This window comes from Equus przewalskii, chromosome 3 (assembly GCF_037783145.1).
Source record: "Equus przewalskii isolate Varuska chromosome 3, EquPr2, whole genome shotgun sequence".
NCBI lineage: Eukaryota > Metazoa > Chordata > Mammalia > Perissodactyla > Equidae > Equus > Equus przewalskii.
The window spans coordinates 27528009-27549086 of NC_091833.1; the positions used below are offsets into that span (position 1 = coordinate 27528009).

The 21078-nt window shown below is 45.7% G+C and overlaps 1 long non-coding RNA gene across 1 annotated transcript in view; it reads left to right on the top strand.

The window, feature by feature from the left end:
• The window catches only part of LOC103552464 (uncharacterized), a 32777-nt gene extending 19459 nt beyond the window's left edge, over positions 1 to 13318 (top strand). Inside the window, exons 3-5 of the long non-coding RNA XR_545261.2 lie at positions 7754 to 7840; positions 8741 to 8908; positions 10265 to 13318. This is a non-coding gene — a long non-coding RNA (uncharacterized lncRNA). The remainder of the gene's footprint in view (positions 1 to 7753; positions 7841 to 8740; positions 8909 to 10264) is intronic.
• Positions 13319 to 21078: the final 7760 nt, after the last annotated feature.

Genomic DNA, 21078 nt, shown 5'->3' on the forward strand with positions numbered 1-21078 from the left:
CTCCCTCCCATGAGGTCTCCTCACCACAGCAGCAGGGAGCAAAGACTCGCATCCAATAGACACCTTCAGAGCCTGTATGGTGAACAAGGAGGACAAGAGGCTGTCTCATAAGATGGCGTATGAGCTTGGTCCTGTTACTGTTTGCAACAGTCACCTGGAATAAAAAGCTCAGCTCCTTACCAAGTTCTGGAAGATCCAGAAGGGTCTGTTCTGCTTCTCTTTCCCTCTTGTTGATTATTTTCCAGTCCCTCCGGCCTTCCTTGGGCACTGGCTCTTTCCTGCATTGAGCCTTTGCACGTGTCACTTATTTTGTTTCCTCTGCTTAGATTAGAACACGCCATTCTTCACAAAGCTGGCCAGATGAAATGAGTAAATAAATTGAATTCAGTGTATTTAATATATTAACTTGCTCAAGGCCGCACAGCTGGTTGATGGCAGAGTCCCTACCAGATTTTCATATCACAGACTTTTTGTCTGTTTTTAATCTCTCCCTCTAGATGAACACCTAATATATTATGCTGTACTGCAGCCTCTCTTCTGCCTCTATCTCAGGATTTCTCCACCTCAGTACTGTTGGCATTTGGGGTCAGATAACTCTTTGTGGTTGAGGCTATCCTGTGAGTTGTAGGATATTTATGCCTCCTTGGCATCCACCCATTGGATACCAGTAGCAACCTCCCCACCTACTTAGCTGTGACAACCAAAAATATCTCCAGACATTGCCAAAGTCCCTTGGGAGGGGGTACAGTCGTCCAGTTGAGAACCACAGCTCTATAGTTGTCTTGTTCAATGAATATTGGTGCTGAGCATAGCCAAGGGCAGTTTCCAACTGCCGCTCACCAGAGAAAGAGTTTTATCCGATTTCTCTTTAATAAGGCAGGAAATGAGACTTAGGTGAATTTAGAAGACATTTTAACAATAAAATTGGAATCCAAAAGAGTTTGCAATAGGTTCGCAGTTAATGAGAATATTTGATTTACCAGATTCCTCATTCTTCCAGAATTTTGGTCAATAATATCAACTTACTGGGATTCCCAACCATCCTGGGTCAGGCAGGTAATATGATCTTACCACTTACAGAGCCATTTCCTCAAAGGATTTGAAGACTCCTTGGCTCATTCTTTCCGAAGATCAGAACTTTACAGTAGTCATGTTAACAGGAAAGGGGAACAGATGATCAGAGAAAGAGCGCCTATGACAAACGGGATCCGTTTTTAAGTGCTTCAGGTTAATTTCAACAGCTTGCACCTCCCTACCTCCTCAGTCGGAAAACTGAGTCTGAGAAGCAGAAATTAACACAATTTCTCTGAGCCAGTGACTTTCCAGTTTTGGATGCTCCTCAGCTCCCACAGAGCTGTTCAAACTTGGAGGGGTGCGACCTGAGGCCCCATCAGTAACCCCCGTGAAAATACGAGTCATCTTAGCTGGAGATGTCCAAATACAAGATTCATCTTTTTTTCCCCCCTGGCAGAATCAATAAATTTTCATGATGCATATTAAATGTTTAATTAAAACCCAATACTAAAGCATTTTCAGGAAGTTATAAAAACCCTTTGGAGGAGGTGTGGAAGCCAGGGGTGCTTGTAAGTTTACCGGGCATGCATCCATCCATCAGACACCAGGTTCCATCCTTGTTCTGTTTCTCTTTGGTACCTGGGCTGTTTTACAGGCATTAGAGCTGCTTGATGTAATGATTCAATGCTGCTCAGACGACTATTAAGATTACAAACATTTGAGCTTTTAAGGGCAAAAGCATCAAACTCCCTCTGGCCAGAATCCAGAATTCACAGCGGCATCCACCTCCTTGCCTGTCCTGGGAGGGGAAGGGAGCTGGGTGCCTAGCGCAGAGCCTGTGTTGGAGAAACACAAAGATCCCAAGAGAAATCTGAAACTAAGGGGGAAAATGCTTAGAGACAGAATTTTGCTCTTTTGACTCTAATTGCCAGGAAGACTTCCTGGGGCCTCGGAGCTGGATGAGTTCTGAGCGGAGAAACCAGGCTCAGATGATGCACCCCAGGTGCCCTCACACGGCGGGATGAAACCTTATTTAGTAGCTGTATTAATTGAATCCTCGCTTCGTGTGGATGGATGGAATTCATATCAGAACGTCCCCTCGCTGTTGGAGATGTCCCTTGCTGATTGCCTCTGCCCTCCAAAATAGGAACTCTTAACATCTTTGCTGATAGTTTTTTCTTGTTTGCTCATTCATTCATGCCTTCATTCGCTTACTCACTTATGCATAAAAGTCTATTTAGAACCTTCTGTGTATCATGCACTGTATTTGTCCCCAAACTTAACCTTGACTGGTCATCTGCTAGATACCAGGTACCATTCTAAGCGGTTTATATGCAGCATCTTCTCCAACCTCCAGGGGTCTTTTGAAAGCAGAGGGTTCTCTTCAGCTGGGAGCAGAGGAGAAAGCCAGAGAGATTCAAAGCACAAGAAGGACTTGACCTGAGGTGCTGGCTTGAAGCCGTAGGGGAGCATGTGATGAGGAATGCGGGGTTCTCCAGGAGTTGAGAGTGACCTCACCTGGCAGGCAAAGGAAATGGAGACCCCAATCGCACAGCCACAGAGAAATGAATTCTGCCAACAATGTGAATGAGCTGGAAAGCAGATTCTCCCCCAGGACCTCCAGGTAGGAGCTCAACCTGGCCGGCATCTTGATTTTGGCCTTGGAGAAGCCCCTCCACAGAGGACCAGCCAACCCCACTCAGACTTCCCACCTATAGAACTGCCATATAATAGGTGGGTGTTGTTTTAAGCTGCTAAATTTGCGACATTTGTTATTCAGCAATAGAAAACCATTATAGCTCTCATTATTACTGCTGCTAATAGGCTCATTTCATTGTCACGATGAGCCTATAAGCTGGATATCATTCTCTTTTGGTTATAGGTCAAGAAATTGAAATTCAGAGAAGTTAAGATACCTATTCAAGCCCACACAGCTTGTAAGGGGGGCAGAGGTAGATTCTAATCCAGGTGGTCTGACTATAATTCTGATATCTTTTGACCTGTGCACACATCCTCAGTTTAGTGGGCCTCAGAAATCTCTTTGGTGGGTGTAACTGAGTCCACTCTCTCTCCATAACCCTCTGGCCTTGTGACTGAGGGACATGAGATGTTGGAAAGAAAAGGGCACAGTGGCTGTCCCATATAAAACCCTGGTGTGACCAGAGTCAGCCCCGTGAGCCCGGGAGCAAGGCGAACCTACAGCAGGGCATAGGCCAGGGGGCCACAGAGAAGAGGGAAGATATGTGGAAATGGAGGCACCATCAAAGGAGAAGAAATAGAAAAGATGTTAAGGTCAGGATGTTGGGGGCTTCTAATTTTCCATCTCTTTTCACGCTCAAAGATGCATCTCCAAAGGTCTGAAGTGACAACAGACACTCTAGCATGCCACTCCCTCCCCTCCTCCCCCCAGCCCTAGGGGGACTAACCAACCCTCCACGCTGTCCTCTGAAAGCTGTCATTCAACGTGGTCACAAATCCCTGTCTGCCACATCCACCCGCTGCCTTCCTCACCACTCTGTCCTTGGGACCAGAGGTCATGCATCCAAACACCTTTTCCTGACCCTCCATGGCTCTGCTCCGACCCTCACCTTTTGGGGGCAATCCAACTGCATTTTGAAGAAAGATTATGCTAAAGAAAAATGGCCAGGATTCTAAAGTTTGACTTCTTTAGCATTTTTATAAATCATATGTATCACTTCCTTTTCTGATTGTGACAATTTTGTGCTCATTAAAGAAACTTTGGAGAACACAAAAAGGAGAAAGAATAAAGTGAAAATTGCTCAGAAACAGTGGTTGTTCATAGCGTTGTCCTCTAAGTCATTTTTTTGTAGTGAGTATATCTACATAACTGTACACACAAATATGCAAATGTATAACTAAAAAATATTTTCAGTGGAATTGGGAGCAGGTTGAAAGTACCTGTCATATGCGACTTTTCGTTCATAATCTAGCATCATAACTTTGCCAGTTCATTGAGCACTCTTTGAAAACATTTCTTTACTGGCCACATACAATTTAATCATGTGATTATAAAATAATTTCTTTGATTATTTTGGGACATTAAAATCCTTTCTAATTTTTCGGTAATATACCTACTGCTTTGATCTCTATCCTTGTACATAATTGCTGAAGATCTGATAAGTTCCCTAAGATAAATATGAAAAATTGAGACTCCTAGGCTGTGATGGTTAATTTTGTGTGTCCCCTTAAGTGGACCATGAGGTGACCAGATCACACATTCTTTCTCGGTCTGTCTGCGAGGATGTTTTAGGATGAGGTTAGAATTTGAATTGGACTCAGGAAAGCAGACGGCCCTCCCCGGTGTGGGTGGCTGTCATCTAATCCACTGAGGGTCTGAGTAGAACAAAGGAAGAGGAAGGGTGAATTCACCCCCATTTTCTTTCTGTCTTGCTACGTGAGCTGGGACAGCTCATCTCATCTGCTGCCCTCAGACTGGGATTAACACACTCGGTCCCTGGGTTCTCAGGTCTCCGGACTCGGCCTGAATTACATTGCCAGTTTTCCTGGGTCTCCAGCTTGCAGATGTCAGATTGAGGGACTTCGCAGTCTCCACAATTCCATGAGCCAGTCTCTCCTAATAAATCTCTCTCTCTATAGATATGCAATATATATATATTAGCAGGATTATCCAGTGGGTTATATACATATATATATTCTAATGGTTCTGTCTCTAGAGAACCCTGGCTCATTGACAGGCTAAAAGGTATAGACATTTTGGGGCTTTGATGTGACAAAGTATTTTCTAGAAAAGTTGTATCTGTCTTTCGGCACTCTTGCTAATGTAACATGTTACACAGTTTTAAGAAATCGCCGTCAACTTGAACTGCAACCTGTCTCCTTTAAGCACTCTGACAGCTGGCCCTGGATTTCTTCCTTTGACAACTCTTCCACCTTCTTGTTCCAAACGACTCCCCGTTCTCCATCCAGGGGCATCCCTTAAATGTCTCCAAGTAGCAAAAAAAGGACTAATTAGGTAATTCTTTCTCCATGCATCTACATTTGGTTATCTATAAAGATATCCATATGCACGTTCGTCTAATTATATAGTCCACATATCAAATGAAGATCAAATGTCAAATAATATTTGCTTCAATAGAAAAAATAAAGGGCAATTTTTGGAGAGCTGCGTTTAAATCTTTATCTGTTTATCTATCATCTGTCTACAGATTTTTTAAATTAACTATTTGTCCACAAGCTCCTATGCCTGGTTCACAGCCAAGAAGAGCAGTATGATTCAGTTGAATCTCTTTGGTGAAGAGAGAAAGAAAGAAAACAAAACCGACTGAGCAGACACCACAGGCTGGGCTCTGTGTTGTCTCCACTGGCATATTATTTCTTTTCATAAAGCCGCAGGAGGTGTTCTTGTCTGTATTTCTCTGCAAAGAGAAGTCAATGTCAATGTTCAGAACCTCGCCGAGGCCTGCAGCCAGTCCAGCAATGAGCAGAGAGAAGATTTGAACCTGAGTCCTTCTGCACGAAGTGCCCCCCTCCATCCTCACTGTGCCCTGTCACCATTTCTCTTAGAGTCAGGTCCTAAAGTAGGTGGCTGCCCGCAGCAGCCCCCTGGACAGCACACTCTTCTATCAGCTGTCCCTCCTTGCTGTCTCAGAATCCCTATCCTGCCTTCTGCTTGCTTGCTTCAACCCTCAAGTGCCCCTTGCAGCCTCTGCTTTGAGGGGTCTCCAAACTGAGACATTCACTGAGAAGACCGGCAGCTCCAGAACCACCCAGGGGAGCGAGGCATCACCCAGGTGTGGGGACTTCCATGTCCCCTTCTTCAGTCTTCAGGTTCCCCGGGGGCGATGTCAACGCATCCCGCCCTGCAGAACCTCTCCAGGGAGTGACACCTGCCCGCAGAGGTTTCGCCTTCCTCACAGCTGGGCCTACGCACGACCAGAGTGAGTCACAAGTGAAAAATGGAGACAGCTCCCCGGCTGCAGGGCTCCGGGTCCCCAAACCACATTTATGTTTTTATATACGCGTTGGGATGATTCAGCGGAAACTTCTGGTCAAACGGATCACCATAGCAACTTTCAATAGACATCCAGCATGCAAATTAGAGAGTGGAAAGGGCCACTTTCTCAATAGCCCCAAACCATCATCCTCTGCAGTCTCCATGGATCGAACAGCCAACTCTTTGAAGGGTTAATGCAGAGTCTGCTGAAATGCAGGGCGGCACCTGGCCCGGTTGGCGAGCATCTTCAGATGCTAAAGCGAGAAAAACAGAGTCTTACTGGTGGTTTCTACATTCTGAGTTCTTCGTTTCGCCGGGAAGACGTCTATAGTGGAGGGGGGGCTGGGGTTCACATTTTCTCTGTGTCATTCGTAAGCCTCAGGATCTTGACCAAATTATGAAAACTCTCCAAGCTTTGGGGTTTTCATCTGTAAAATGGAGGTAAAGATGCTTGCTTAATAGAGATCCGGCGTGTCTGAAAGAGTGATTAAAAAGTGCTTTGCATATGTTAGTCTCTCCATAAATTGTAGTAACTGCTAATATCTTCTCTGGACATTCTGCAGCCTTTTTATTTTCTTTAGGCCTCAGTCTTTCCTCGAATGCCAGTTACATGAAAAATGTGGTGTTCCTATCTAGGGATTTAAACGTCCAAATGGCATCTGCTCTCAAGGGGCTTCAGGAATTGCTGAGAACAGGGTGAAAAGGGGTTATGGGCATTAGACAGGGTTGAGGTGAATCAGGTTTGAATTAATCCAATGGAGTCCTCTCACTTAAAAAATAAAGTCTTATTATACACAGATTTCAACTTGTAAAGCCAATGGGGTATTGGAGAAAAGAAAGTTATTGTACTGACACTGTTCACTGTGTCAGATAGGAGCACCTTTGGCTACAAGTAACAGAATAACTATTTAATAGTGGCTTAAACTAATCAGGGTTAATGTTCTCTCTCTCTCATACATGCACGCACACACACACACACACACACAATTCTGGAGGTAGTTGTTTGCTCGCATTAGTTCCGTGGCTTAATAATATCAAGGTCACCATCTTTGCAATTCTTCTGTCTTTTCCTTCTTGCTGTCACCTTATCTTCCCAAGATAGCTGCTGAAGTTCCAGCCATCAGGTCTGCCTTCCAAGCAGGAAAGAAACAAAAGGGAAATTGATGGTACATTGGAATAGTTATATCTTGTTCTTGAGAACTGAGTCACATGGCCATTCCCAACTACAAAAATATTTAGGAAGGTGATTTTTTTTTAAGCTTTACCAGCTTCTGTAGTAGATGCAGACAAGAACAAAGGAGTTAAGGTAGTCAGCTTACTGTACCTGATGCATTCCCCTTAGGTTCATTTATTTTAGGACTATCCATTTAAATATGATTTGACTTTACAGAATTGTGATACAATTCCAGAATGAGGCCAAGGAACTCTGCCTCTACCTTGCAGTGTTTAAGTGTGAGTGAGAACGCTTTTCCTGCCTCTTCGAGGTCCCAGAGGCTGTCTTTTGCCTTCCTTTGAAAATCACAAGGCAAATAGTAGCTGCTGTTCAGCCGTCATTGCCTGAGCTCTCAGGGGCACGACACTGGAGTAGATCTTCCAGAATAACAAAAAGCTGTGCAGAAGCTACCATCCCTGACCCGGAGAACTAGTCTAGCTGGGGAGGCTACGGTGAGACTAACCAAATAAGTTACAAATAAGTCACGCAGTACACCAGTGCATGCGCGACAGGTTTTAAACTGTCTTCACATATCCTTCCTGTCCTTTCAGAGCCTTATGAGGAGTAGACTCAGGCTGTCACCTCGACTCGACTGATGATCTCAAGGAGGAAGGATGGATATGACCCAACGTCACAGGGTAGGGATAGAGCAAAGCCAGGCCTGGCCCCAAGGCCTTCTGGGGCTTGGTTTAATGCTCTACCTTTTTGCACAACTCAGCTCTGACTTGGGGTCCTGACTCGGTGGGACGGGGTGGGGAAAAGAGCGAGGCCCTGTTGAGGTACTTATGACCCCAGCTTAGTCTTCCCAGGAAGAGTGTGACGGTCATTCATGTCCTTCTGTACTGAGGCCTGCTGGGGTCCAAGGGAGAAGTGGAAGATGACAAAGATGACTCCACTCCATGTAGACCGCCGGGGCACCCCAGGAGAAGCACAACCATTGCGATGCTGTTTGGTCCACAAACCTTGTATCCCTTTGGTCAATACTGGAGGGAGCAGACTTTTATTGAGGGGAATGTTTGCAAAGCCCAGGAGCACAGGGTGTAGGACATTCTTAAGGGCAAGTATAGTGTCCTGGGGCTACAACTTCGGGGAGCCAGGACCACCTCCTGTTGCTCCAGTGGGTAGGGAAGAGGAGTGGTTTGAAAACCCAGAGAGAGAGAGCGAGAGCAGAGAGAGAGAGGGGGTTGGGCTGGTTGGGTGGACAGCACAGCCTGATGCTACCTGTACCCTTCAGCCGCGGGACACCACCCCTGCCACAGTGATCCCACGGGGTGGGAGGCAAGAGATAGTCCCTTCCCTGCCTCTGATCTCCCTCCAGTGCTACTCATAGGCCTGACCCAAATGGAAGCCAGAGGGCCTGGGGCATCCATTCCTGCATCTATGTAGCTCTGCCTTTCGGAGCACAGAGCTGAGTGCAGAAGGGTGGAGAATGGATCTGGGCGGGAGGGAGTGAGGGCACAACAAAAAGACACCCAGCACAAAATTAAATGAGGGAAAAGAGGCTGTTAACACACTCCCAGTCCTTTTTGCTGATGCAGTGATCCCCACCAGTGAATGTTCCAGAAGCTTCCATGGAGCTCTTGGAGACGTGGCTCATACACAGGACAAAGCTCCTTTGCCGTGGTCAGCTCTGCCTTTATATGCAGCCCCTCACTGCCCGCCTATCTTCACAATCCAGCGCCCTCTCTAAATTTCATGATTTCAAGGTAAGAAATACCCTCCATTGTGTTTCCTCTTAAATATCCTCCAGAGAGTTACATTTTGGGAACAAACGCTCAGTGCCAGTTTTGTCATTGTATCCTTTTCACTGATAAATTATATGATCCAAATTAATTAGTCCAAGTTTCAAACGATAGTGCCTTAAGGAACCACATGATTTGCAGACAGTCAGTAGATATTTCAGACAAGTGGCTGGTGACAAAAGGAAGGGGAAAGTGCACACACATAACAATTATATGTGAATATATTATGTGTATATTCATTTAACGACGTGTCTGTCCCAGTTGACTAATCAACTCAGTCAAAACAGAGGCTACAGTAACCACATCCATAGGTTAATGTGTTTCTTTCAAGATAGCAATGAAAAGTGATGCTGGAAGATTCTGTGCCATTCTCCGGAGCCGCTCCTACCAAGGACGACGTGTAGTTTTTTTCTGCTTGGGAAATGTGTTATTGGGAGTGGTCAGGCCATGGTGCCAGTTGATGCTCTGCTTTTCAGAGGATCACCAACAATTCCAACACTGAGTTTCAGGTTTGGCAAGAGACACATAAAAGTGTTCTCAAGGAGTAGTGTTAAAAAAAAAACAAAAACAACAACCCAGGCTTCAAGGAAGATAGCTTTGCCTCTCCCAACTTGCCTTCACAGACATTAAAAGGGTGGGACATGGTCTGGGATTCTCTGGAAGCAGGCGTTGTCTCTGGCACAAGATGTGGGCCATTAGATAGCATCATTTGAGATGTTGACATGGCGGCAGAGAGGGTGATGGGGTGTTCACACGGGGCCTGATAGGAAGATGGAAAGAAGTCAAGAAATTTTGACAAATCAGGTTTCAGTCCTCCCTCCCTCCTTGCCAGCGCCATCCTGAGAGAAAGAGAGAGAAACAGAGAGAGCCCAGTTTACGAGAACAGTCATTTTCAGGTTGGGACACATTAGCTAATCGAGAGGACGTTCTCTATAAACAAATGCATTCGTCCTACAGACTTTCATTAAGCACTTTCTTTGTGTCAGACCCTGTGCCAGACACCAGTGCCTACTCTGCAGGAGGTTTCAAGGCAGGTGGATAGACAGACAAATAAATCTGCGATTACAATGCGGATAACGTCCTGTGATAGACGGAAACACGGGATGCCCCAGGACCTGTGCCAAGTTGCATCACAGGCAGGGCACGGACTTAGGATATCAGCTAAGCAGCTGTTTCCTTCACCCCCCAAAACATATTTATTTCTGTTCACAGCAATTTAAAACACAAGTCAAAGTCGTTATTGTGGGAAAAGCTGAATCTCGTTGGACTTCATTTATTCTCTTCCGATCTAATATTGTTTCCATTTTTAACTACGTGTAGGGTTATCATCATCTTTCATCTTCCAGTTCTTGGAGATTCTAAAAAGTTGAATCCAACCATATTTGGGAGCACTGGCCTCTCCCCCCGGAATCTGGAGATTTGGGGAGATTTCTAGGAGAGGGTGATGCGAGAAATGAGCTATTCATGCTTCAAAACGAAGCAGAGAAGAGGCATGCTGAGTGGAAGGAACAGCAGATGGAAGTGCCTGGATGTTGGCATCCTTGGTTAACAGTCCTAGGGTTTCTAAGCCTCCTCTTCTGTTCCACATCCAAGCTCCTTGTGGGATGGGAGGTGACAGCTAATGGCTGTGGGCCTGTTGTATGTCGAAGTTAGACGTCACCATAAAGCGCTCAGCACCAAGCCTGGCCTGGAGTGAGGGCTCCAGAGATATTGTGATTGCTGTTCATCTTCTTCTTATTGAAGATACTTTACTGATTGGAACACAGACCATCAATGTTCCTGCTCCACATTCTAGAAGGAGGCAGCATGGTGCTGTCAGGACTCCTGAACTCACACACCAATTCATCTACGAAGCATTTATGAAGTGCCTACTGGGTCCCAGAGCAGAGCCACACTGTGGACCTCACCTGACCTCGGGCCTTCTGCTTTCAGAGTAAGCCACTCAGGCAGAACAGTCTGGGGGTTACTTCTAACACGGAGTAAGACCTCAGAGAATAAGATGCACAGGAGAATTTTACTGGCGACCCAGAGCACACACAGTGAATGTATCCCATAGCTGTCTTGCTACCCCAAATAAAAGTGCCCTCCATGAACCTCTCCCAAATGAATCTCACCCCGAAGCCAGCACATCATTTTTTTTTTTTTAGTTTTTATTGAGATTATGATAGTTTACAACCTTGTGAAATTTTAGTTGTACATTGTTATTTGTCAGTCATGTTGTAGGTCCACCACTTCACCCTTTGTGCCCCCCACCCCCACCTTTCCCCTGGTGACCACTAATCTGTTCTCTTTGTCCATGTGTTTAATTTCCACATATGAGTGGAGTCATACAGAGATTGTCTTTCTCTATCTGGCTTATTTTACTTAACATAATACCCTCAAGGTTGGCCCCATGTTGTGAATGGGACGATTTTATCCTTTTTTATGGCTGAGTAGTATTCCATTGTACATGTATACCATATCTCCTTTATTCAGTCATCAGCTAATGGGCACTTAGGTTCCCTCCACATCTTGAAGCCAGTACATCACTTTTTGCTCTTTGCAAAAGTTGCCCTTGGGAGCTTCAATGCTGTTGCTGATGACACACTAGGCAATGTTAAGGGGTCAGGACAGGAAAATGACATTTATGGGGTGTCCACAGGGTGCCAAGTCCTGGGACTTCACAGGCATGACCAACTCTTGTCTTCTTAATTCTGGGTGATTGGTGGAATTACCTCCCCAAAATTATGGATGAAAAAACTGATGCCTAAAGAGGTTAATTTTCTTCCTGGACATCACAGAGCAGATAAGAGCCTTGTTAGCCTGTAGCTCTGCTTAGCTTTATCCAGACTTTTCCTTCTCCTTCTACTTAATGCAAAAATTGGGCCAGGAAAATTACCCTGGACTTCAGCCAAAGGACCTCTAAGAAACCGCATAAGAGAATGGAACCCATGCTATCTACATACACCAGCTGCTTTCCATGGGTTTCCAATGAAATCTGTGTTATTATGGGGGGAATCCCAAGGATACTTGTGACCAGATAGGTCTCGAACTTCAACCTAGTGGGGCTGGAGTTCGTAGAAAGAGCTGAGCTTGGCTAGGACAGGAAGGTGATTACAACAGCTAGGTGGGTGAGGCCAGAGCAGAGTGGAGCCAAGCAAATATTTGTGAGGGCAAATGGTATCCGAGGACCGCTTAGAAGGGTCCAGTGGTACTGGAACAGTGGGATATATGCCTAGAACACCATTACCTATTTCTGGACACCACAGACCCAGCCAGAGAGCCTGTGCAGGAAGCCAGCCTGTGTTCAGAGTAAATAGTTAACTCTTCTGGGCTGGAAGAAATGATTATTCAAAAGTTGGTCCCCACATACAAATGCAAATGACATCCCGAGACACATGAATGCTAATTTCTCCAACGAAGACGGTAGACAAATGCTAGTCATTAGAAACATTTCCGCGCATTTATATTAGGCCGTCCTCTAAAAGACTTTTCAGACAAATATGTCATCAAGATATTCAAAACCATGTAATCTTATCCAAAGTTTCATCTATCAACAGTACAGTTTTCATCTCTTGCAGCTGTGTGTCAGAATGCTTAGGGAGATTACTCAGCTGATACGGTGGAGCCAGGGAGGGGCCGAAGGAGTCTCGGGGGTCCACAGAGCACCCCAACAGGAGAGTCTGCGTTTTCAGGGCAGGCTAGGCCTTTAGCACAGGTGAGAGCTCTGAGGCAGGTGAGGGGCGACCTCTAACAGGTTAGAGAAGAAGCATTCAGGGGCGGCTCCTTCTGTGCATCTCGCCACCAGCCCGCTTTCACACTGAAGTGATAGTGAGATGACAGATTAAGTTAAAAGCAGAGCGACTGGGAGCTCAAGATCCTGTCTTCACCACCCTCTGCAAGGCAAAACCTCAGACCTGTAGATCGCACCTCAGGCGGGCCTGGGGAGGCTGGGGCGGAGGCGAGAGGCTTCGGGTGAATTGATGGGAGGGTTCGGCTATAAGCCATTTCTCTGAGTGTGCGTGCCTGTTTGTTCTCTTCTCTCCTCGCTCCTCTCCTCCCTTCTCCTTTCCTTTTCTTTTTGGGAAAACTGTTTCTTGAAAAGAGTGCCCAGAGGGAGCCTTCTTGCTATCCCTAGGGCTGCAAAAGTTACCGTTATTTGATTGTTTTCTGAGGGACCATTTTTGTTTGGGTCATTTTATTTAGTGTGGTGGCTTTGGGCAGTGATGGGTGAACACCTCTTAATTAATTGTGTAATAACCTGAATCTATGAAATAACCTATTTGTATGTTAATCCACTCATTTACCAACAGGACTATCCATCTACCCACTTAACCATCCATCCATCCATCCATCCATATGCTACCCATTGATAATAAAGTCTGAAGAACCCAAGATCATGGCACTACTATTATCCAAGTCCTGTGGTTGGAGAAACTGAGGCATAGAGAGTTTAAAAAACTGGACCAAGATCACCCAGATAATGAGGGATGGTGCTGAGGCTGATTCATCTATTCTCTGGTTCACTCCATTCAATCCAGGGACAGCCATTTCTTGAATGCCTGCCTTGTACCAGGTATCAAGCCCAGGTCCAACAGGAGGGTCAAGACATCTCTCACTGGTCTGCCCTCAAGGAGCTCACGTTCTTAATCAGAGCTGAATGCCATGAGGCTGGCTGTGAGTTGCGTGACCTGAAAAGGTGTGGCCCCAGTGCAATGGCAGCTGTGAGCCGGTGCAAAAATCCACCCGCTGAGGTACCTGGAGTACAACTGACATTGTCAGGGAGTGAGTGAAGGTCAGGGGTCTCCCTCTCCAGCCTCCTTGGCGACACTGTCTGTAGAGTACCTTTTGTTTGATGGACAGATAGGTTGTAAGGCTCATCCTAAGAGATGCTGCTTTGAAGGAGACTCAGGAAAGAATGTGCAGGAGTGAGGCCCGGGCCTCTGTCGATGGGCTTGTGCTAACTAAACCGAGTCCTTCAGACAATGGTCTTAGAGCCAAGGAGGTCATTTGTGACTGTTGGCTCCTGCCAACCAAGGGCATGGCTATCTCTATAAAGAGATCACTCGGTTGTGGAGGGCATTCTTGATGGAAGAATGTGCAGAGGCCCAAAGACAAGAATGATGATGGAATAAGAGAGCAAGGTGGTTACACTGTTGAAGCACAGGTAACACATGATGGGGTGGCTACTGGAGGGGCATGGGAAATATCTTAACCGTTAGAATGAGGCCTCATGGTGAAGCGTCCTATATGCCAGCTGAAGAGTTCGGACCTTGTGGAAGCCACAAAGGTGTCTGGGCAAGATAAATGTATATCCAGATTGGTGCTTCAGAAAGAATACTTGGCAGTGGATGGGCAAGTCGGAGGCAGGAGCACTGCTTAGTTGATTACTGCAATAGTTTAAATGAAGGCCTATCCTAGACTCAAGGAGTGGGAATGGGATAGAGCACAGCAAATTCTCAGAAATTTTGAAAAGTAGGATGGAAAATATATGCGATTGATTGGAGTATTGAAGGAAAGAGAAAGAAGAACTAAGCTCAACTCAGGTTTCCAGCTTGAAGTCTGTGTAGATAGTTATTTTTTAAACCTGACTAGGGACCATGTGAGAAGGGACCAGCTTTGAGGAGTCTGAGATGCCAATGGGATATACCAGTGGAGATGTCTAAGTAGGCAGTTGAAAATGTGACTCTGGAGTTCAGAAGATAAAGTATTGATTAGCAATGGAAATTGGACAATCACAGAGGGTGGCAAATAGGTAGCATACATGCCTCTAGTCGTCACTTCTGCACCCAGAGCAGGCGTCACTAATCAATCGTGGATTTTTTTTTTTCCATTAAGCCTAACTGCTTAAGCACCATGATTCAGGCAGCCATTACAGGCAGATTGGAGCTGACGTGGAAATTGAAATATTCTTGATGGCTATTGTGTAGGTGATGACTGAAGCCATGGAGGGTTTGGGAGGGTCCTGTGTGGAGAATGAGGAGTGAAGTACACTGAGGATCCACATCTGCTAAAACACACAGCTGTAGTTTAAAGAGTGTTGGCTTTGATGGAAGATGACCTGGGTCCAAATCCCATTGTCACCACTTACTGGCTTGATTAACTTTGGAGATTTACCTAAACTCCCTACCTCTTAATTATTTATTTGCAAACCATGGATAACAACAGTACCTCATTGCATTTGGGATAATATTACAGGCACATAAGTGTTTAGAACAAGCTGACACAAGCAAAATGCTCAAAAGATGTTATTTGGGGGTAATAGAAAGGGCGGAGGAATGAGTAAAGATTCAGAAGGGTTCCTCAGTGATGGTCCCAGCACAGGGGGACATCTGAATTCTCCCAATCCCAGGAGACCAGCTGGAATTTGGGAAGAATTCTAAACTCTGCTTATTTCTTAGACACAATGCCCCATGGAGGATGGCGTGTGGTTTCCATGGGTGGTCTGGACCCTCCTTCAACTTGAATATGGTCTGGGCTTTGAATCTACGCCTTTATAAGCCTTTGCCTCCTAATCTGCGATAGTTTCTCTGGGCGGAGTTCAGAAAAAGAGGTAGATGCTTTCACGTAGCACAGCAGCCATTGAATCTGACTTCCTGTGCTTCAACGAGAATAGCAGACGGACAGATGTTCAGCTGAAGCCCAGGAGGAAAATGAATACGAGTTCAACTCTTTCCGATCAAGAGGTCACTCTTTATTTTAGGTTGCCAAATGTGTGTTACCTGAGAGAGGCCTTGTGGTATGGCTGGAAAAGCAAGTTAAAAATAAATAAATACATATAATTTATTTATTTGCCTGGCTTGCTATTTCCCAATCATTGTCCTCAATCTAAAGGCAGTTACGGTCTTTTGGGTGTAGTACAGCATATAAAGTGTTTAACAAAATGCCCTCAAATTTATGTAGCAAGTATCATATTTATCTGGGTAAATAAAAGATTATGTTTTCTGAACTGCGTCTCTGCCTGCTCTGCCAGCCTTTAATAATCTTTGCCAAGAGGCTGGAACCACTTTATATGGGCTTCATAACCACAGAGTGGTTATGTTTTATTTTTTCTTGATGGGGGAAGAAGGGGTGGCCTTTTAATGTTATTTCTTCACTACAAGTACGACGGTAAAGTGTATTACTCTGAATACAGAGCATCACACCGTTTCTTGGCCTGAATACAGAACTTCTGGTGACCTCGTGGGGAGGGCATCAAGCCCGCGAGTTGCGACAGATCAACCAATGCCCAGAGGCTCAAGGACTGGTTGATATTTCTGGTACAATCTGCGTCCCAGCAATCCGTTGTTGGGTTCGGTATGGTTTATTTTCTCAGAACATTGAGTCAACGACATGTTTTTGGTCTTTCCTTCTAATTTCCTGCTGGTGTGTTGGTGGGTATGTGTGTCTGCTTGAGGGAGCATTCGTGTATTTGCTTTTGTGCTTGAGAGTGTGTGTGTTTTGGCAACCATGGGAAGAGAGGAAAGCCCAGAAGACAAAGAGGGAGAAATAAGAGAGGGTAAGGAAAAGAGGAGAAAAGATCACGGTGGTCTCGTAAGAAGGAGGTCATCCGGATTTGTTCATCCTTTCATTCATGGGCCAGGGTTTTGTGTCTGGCACTCTTCTAGGTTCTGGGAATATTATAGTCACCTAGAGAGATAAAGTCTTTGACATAGACTTTACCATCCAGTGGGGGATGCCAACGGTAAGCGGCTGACTAATACGGTAATTTCAGATAAACTGGCTAGTCCTATTATAGATTAAAATACTGCCTTCCTTCTCAGCAAGGTTCACGTTGCCAACTCCAGGGGCAGCTTTCATCTCTGAATATTCTTTCTAGAAGGAGGTCCCCTCAGGCATCCAATCGTTTCTCTCTGGACAGACAGGCCCCTACCTTTACCACGTCACTCCACCCCATTTCAAGGTTGTTTTCTTAAATTCCGTCTGTGTCAGAGGTTCTCAACAGGAGATGGTTTTGCCCCCCAAGGGGACATTTGGCATTGTCTGGAGGCATTTTTGGTTGTCACGACTGGAATCTAGTAGAGCCAAGGTTGCTGCTAAACATCCTACAATGCACAGGGCAACCTCCACCGTGAAATGTGAGCAAGTCCTAATGTCAACAGTGCTAAGAAACTCTGGTTTATGTGTTTATTTTCTCTTTCCGCCATGAGGAGAAGATGTGTCTCATTCTTGCTTGTATCCATAATATTGACACCTTGAAATATTCAAGAAATATTTGGGGGCCGGCCCAGTGGCCCAATGGTTAAAGTTCTATGCCCTCCGCTTTGGTGGCCCAGGTTTCCAGGTTTGGATCCTGGGCGCGGACATACCCACTCATCAGCCATGCTGTGGTGGCATCCCACATACAAAAAATAGAGGAGGATGGGCACAGAGGCTAGCTCAGGGCGAATCTTCCTCACCAAAGAGAAAGAAAGAAAGAAATATTTGCTGGCCAGCAGTGCCTATAAAAATGCTCAGTATTCTGCAGGTTGTATAAAGTGTTTGCTGAGTGAATAGCTGATAAACTCAGGTAAAACTTTGGGGGAGCCATCCAACTTTTCTGAGTTTCAACAAAACTCCCCCAACAAGATGGATCAGGCTCAAATGTTAATGGTGTTGAGGTTAAGAAACCCTGACTGAAGTAGAGGCGGAGGCTGCGCTGGGCACCCAGAGTTCCAGTCCCATGAGGGTGTGCTGATGTGTGCATGGGTGTGGGATTTGCCAGGAAGCCTGGCGCTGCCCTTTTGGGAAGAGCCCTCACCACAACCCTAGGAAAACTGCTCCCCGCACAAAAGCGTGTTTGGAACGTGCACAGCCTTCGCTGGGGGCTGCCAGCAAAGGTTTTCCGTAGAAAGGCTTGCAGAGCCAAGTGGATGGAAAGCCCTCGTGGTGCCAACATCTTGGAAACTTGGGGCTCACCCTGAGGATACGTGTCCCCAGGAAACCTTAGCCACCCAAGGCCTTCCTGTTCAAGAGCATTTGTGAACGGCGTGCCCCCTAACGACGTACAGGATCAGCCTGAAATGTACTCTGCCGGTGAAGACTGCCCCCGAAACCACTTCTTAACGGGAAGTCACCCACCTTCACGCCTTCCCTGCCAACCGGATGGAGGCTCGCTACCTGAATGAGTTTACTACGACGCTGTCTGAGGCGAGGGTTTTGGGGAAGGAAAATAGAAATGAAATATCTAGGAAATCGGAGACATTGTTTTAAAACAACGGTTTTTTAGGGGGTTTGATTTACTATTCAACTGTGCACAGCTGCTGTGCAGAAAATAGGACGGCTGCCAAGCGGGGAGGGCGGGTGGAGAGCGTCGGGAGAGCGGGAACAAAGGAAGCAGCAGCGGTGTTTGCACACTTCACGTGTTAACCCGACTTTCAGAGAGACCCCAGCCCCTGACCCTTCCTGCGAAGCCGCTGGCTGGCGTCTCTCAGTTGCTATTTATCTGCTGACTGCTGTGTCCCCATGGTTCTCCCCTTTTTGTCTTGATTAAGGAGATTTAGGAGACGGCCCTGCCCTCAAACTGCGCATTTTTAATCATTGCTTCGACAATCGCTGCCTCCTTTTTCTTCCCTTTTCTCCATTCTGGCATCAAGACACCCACACATTGACTTGGGAGGGTTTTTTTTTTTTTTAATTGAGGTAAAATTGGCACAACCAAAAAGTAATCATTTTAAAGTGTGCAGTTCAGTGGTATTTTGAATATTTGCAGTGTTGTGCAACCATCATCTCTATCGAGTTCCAAAACATTACTATCCCTCCCGAAGAAACCCTGTAGCCAATCGATACTTATTCCTCATTTCACCCTCAGCACCTGGCAACCTACTACTAGTTTCTGACTTTATGGATTTACCCATTCTGGATATTTCATATAAATGGAGTCATACAATGTGCAACCTTTCGTGTCTGGCCTCTTTCACTTAGCATAAAGTTTTTGAGGTGCATCCACATTGTAGCATGTAGTACTATTTCATTCCTTTTCATGGCTGAATAATATTCCACTGTGTGGATAGACCACATTTTGTGTTATCTGTTCATCCATCGATGGGCATTGGGTTGTTTCCACATTTTGGCTATTGTAAATGGTGCTCTGTGAACATCCATGTGCAAGTATTTATTTGAAGACCTGCTTTCAATCCTTTTGGGTGTATATCTAGAAGTGGAATTGCTGGGTCATATGGTAATTCTATGTTGAACATTTTGAGGAATCAGGAATTGTTTTTAAGGCCCTCATTTCACAACCAGCCTTGGTGTCCAATTGGCTAATACATCCTCCACCTAAGACAACCCCAGAGTTAAACTTAGGGTCACCTCTTGAGACAGTGCTGGCTTTCCAGCCAGGAATGAGAAGGCCAAAGAGAAGCAGAGACCCTCATGGAGCCGCTCTTTTCTCCATCACCAGAACAATGAACTGTGCACTCGATATGGCACTAGGTATTCAATCCTATGGGAACTCTGTGGAGCAGGCATCATTTTTCTGATTGTTTAAAATGAAAGAAATAAGGATTCAGAGGGATTACAATTGCCCAATGATACATAGCTAAGAAGTAATGGGCCTTATGAGATCTGAAGATCTATTGAAGCCATTTCACCAGATTCAAAAGGCTGTGGCTTTCCTGCCTAAGAAAGCCAAACCTTTCCGAAAGAACTGCTTTCGGCTCAAGTAGAAAAGTCCCTTCCCTTTGTGGGGGAGTTTATCTGATCCAAAGTCTGACCACAGGCCAGGGGAGATTTCCTTCAGCCCAAGTGACACAGGAAACAGGGGTTAGCTTTTTCTGAAAGATCCTTCAATGACCTATGTTGTTGGGAATGAATCCTTTTCTAACAGCTACAAATTCCTCGCCCCAGTCCAGTGTCCTGTCTAGAGTTTCCCCCTAAGGGAGAAATAGCTACCTTTATCATTCCTTCTCATGGAGTAGTCTCCTTTTTAGAGAAGAAGAAGGAAAAGGAGCAGGAGCAGAAACCGGCCATCTCTTTCCGTGCATTCCCCTTTCCTGGTATGTGCTAAGTTCTCATGATACATTAACACAATCCTCCCCGCGGTTCTGGGAGTTCGGTGCTGGTGTTATTTTTATTCTGATAAGGAACCTGACGTTCACAGAGGGCAAGAAACTTGCGCAAAATCTCCCAACCAATAAGTGGAAGAGCCCAGATTCAAATTGAGAACTTTCTGAACCCAAGGTCTACGGAACATTGGCACTTTGCCAGGCAAGTCGCTTATTAATTCTTTCCTATATTGGGTGTCCCAGCACCCTAGCCTAGGTGCTTTCACACATGGTCTCGTTTAATCTTCCTAAACATCTAGCTCATAGAAAAGCAACTTGAGGCTTAGTAACTTCAAGTAACTTGCCCGAGCTCATACAACCAATGCCAGCCGAAGACAATCATTATCGGGCCACCCGATTCCAAAGCACTCTTGAGTCTACCACCCTACCCTCTTTCTTTGTCCAGTATGGTGCTGAGCTCGTCCCAGGATCAGGGCCCGGGAAGAATGGCTGCCAAGGAATCCTGCTTGGTTGCATCATGAATTTCTGACAATCTCATCTTCCTCTGACTCCGGCCAACCATTTGCTGTGGAGTTAGCTGATTTCCCCATTAGGCTGGAGCTCACGAAAGGAGACAGTTTTCAAAATTGTTTGTGGTGAGTGATTTTCCAAAGACGAATGAGGAAGAAAAAGATTTTGAAGGGAGGTTAGTTAATCTCAGCAAACGCAGAGGTGTAGCATCTCTGTTAGGCTGTGTGCGCAAGCAGGTATGGAGACATGTAGGTTGGTATATACTCAGGGACGTGTGTGCAGTCCTATGCATACAAATCACATGCACACACACAAATCACATGCACACAAACGTTTGTTTGCTAGAGCAGGTCTGTATACGGATGTGGAGGTGGACTCATTTGAGCGTTGTGCAAGTGTATTTCTGAGCACACGCTAGAGGAAGGTATAATGGAAGAGGTCAGAAGAAGATGCCCACTATGACCTACTCCTAAAGGCCTTGGACTACAAGAATCTTCTCTTTTGAGGGTGGGGTGAGCCTCTGAGTGCCCACAGGGCTTTTTTGGCTGGACGAAAGCCACAGTTTCCTGGTGCTGGTGATCTGGTTCCCTGGGAAGGGTCTCCATCTAGCCTCAGTTACTCCGTGTCTTGCTTGTAAATTGCACCCTCCAGCCCATCTTT